This window comes from Bison bison, unplaced genomic scaffold (genome assembly GCF_000754665.1).
Source record: "Bison bison bison isolate TAMUID 2011002044 unplaced genomic scaffold, Bison_UMD1.0 scf7180017864519, whole genome shotgun sequence".
Lineage (NCBI taxonomy): Eukaryota > Metazoa > Chordata > Mammalia > Artiodactyla > Bovidae > Bison > Bison bison.
The window spans coordinates 15,014,537-15,016,362 of record NW_011495072.1 but is presented as its reverse complement, the minus strand read 5'-3'; positions in this window follow the sequence as shown (position 1 = coordinate 15,016,362).

The window sequence follows — 1,826 nt, the reverse complement described above, 5'->3', positions numbered from 1 at the left end:
ATTTCTCACTTCCACTATATAATCATAAGGAATTTGATTTAGGTCATACCTGAATGGTCTAGTGGTTTTCCCTACTTTCTTCAATTTAAGTCTGAATTTGATAATAAGAAGCTCATGATCTGAGCCACAGTCAGCTCCTGGTCTTGTTTTTGCTGACTGTACAGAGCTTATCCATCTTTGGCTGCAAAGAATATAGTCAATCTGATTTCGGTGTTGACCATTTGGTGATGTCCATGTGTAGAGTTTCTTTTGTGTTGTTGGAAGAGGTAGTTTGCTATGACCAGTGAGTTCTCTTGGGAAAACTCTATTAGTCTTTGCCCTGCTTCATTCCATATTCCAAGGCCAAATTTACCTGTTACCGCAGGTGTTTCTTGACTTCCTACTTTTGTATTCCAGTTCCCTATAATGAAAAGAACATCTTTACCATCTGAGAGAGATCAAATAAAACTTCAGTTTGCAGGTCTACTGATTTGGTAATGCAGAGGTCATCAGTGCCTGCCATGTTAGTTGTTTTAATCAAGTGTTTTCAGTCGCATATACACTATGCTAGATTAAGAAGGAAATGGAAGAGTAAGTGAATGGGTGTGTGTGTGTGCATGCGTGTGTGTGTGTGTGTGTGTGTGTGTGTGTTTTGGATATAAAGTTGATCATGTATTTTGGATTGGCATTGAAAAGGTAGAAAAAAATAGAAACTCAGTGAAAGAGAAGGGGAAGAGTCAAAATGAATAAATCATTGCTCATGATCATAGAGTTTTGGGATCCTTTTCATTCTGAGAGAAAAGGAAAGGAGTATATTTATCTTTCTGAGTAGGGAAAGTCTCTGAAAATTGATGACTACATATGCATATTCCCTTAAAAAAGTGTGAGAACATTAACTTGCTTGTAGATATACATGATGTACTTTATTTTTTTCAGTAAAATTAGTCCTTGAATTTATGACAAAATTGCATAATCAACAGTTCAAAGTTACCTTATTTATTTTAAAAAATGGCAGGACAAAAGAAATATATAATTTTTACTCAAATCAGGCATATTAAATGTTTTCTATATTTTTTATCATTCAATTCAGTTCAGTTGCTCAGTTGTGTCTGACTCTTTACAGCCCTATGGACTGCAGCACCCCAGGCCTCCCCATCCTTCACTATTACCCTGAGTTTGTTCAAACTCATATCCATTGAGTTGGTGATACCATTCAACCATCTCATGCTCTCTCGCCCCTTAGCCTCCTGCCCTCAATATTCCCAAGCATCAGGATCTCAGTTAAGTTCAGTCACTCAGTCCTGTCTGACTCTTTGTGACCCCATGAACTGCAGCACGCCAGACCTCCCTGTACATCACCAACTCCCGGAATCCACCCAAACCCATGTCCATTGAGTCAGTGATGCCATCCAAACATCTCATTCTCTGTCATCCCTTTCTCCTCCTGCCTTCAATCTTTCCCAACATCAGGGTCTTTTTCAATGAGTCAGCTCTTCGCATGAGGTGGCCAAAGTATTGGAGTTGCAGCTTCAACATCCGTCCTTCCAATGAACACCCAGGACTGATTTCCTTTAGGATGGACTGGTTGGATCTATTTGCAGTCCAAGGGACTCTCCAGAGTCTTCTCCAACACCACAGTTCAAAAGCATCAATTCTTTGGTGCTCAGCTTTCTTTATAGTCCAACTCTCACATCCATACATGACCACTGGAAAAACATAGCCTTGACTAGACAGACCTTTGTTGACAAAGTAATGTCTCTGCTTTTAATATGCTGTCTAGGTTGGTCATAACTTTCCTTCCAAGGAGTAAGCGTCTTTTAATTTCATGGCTGCAATCACTATCTGCA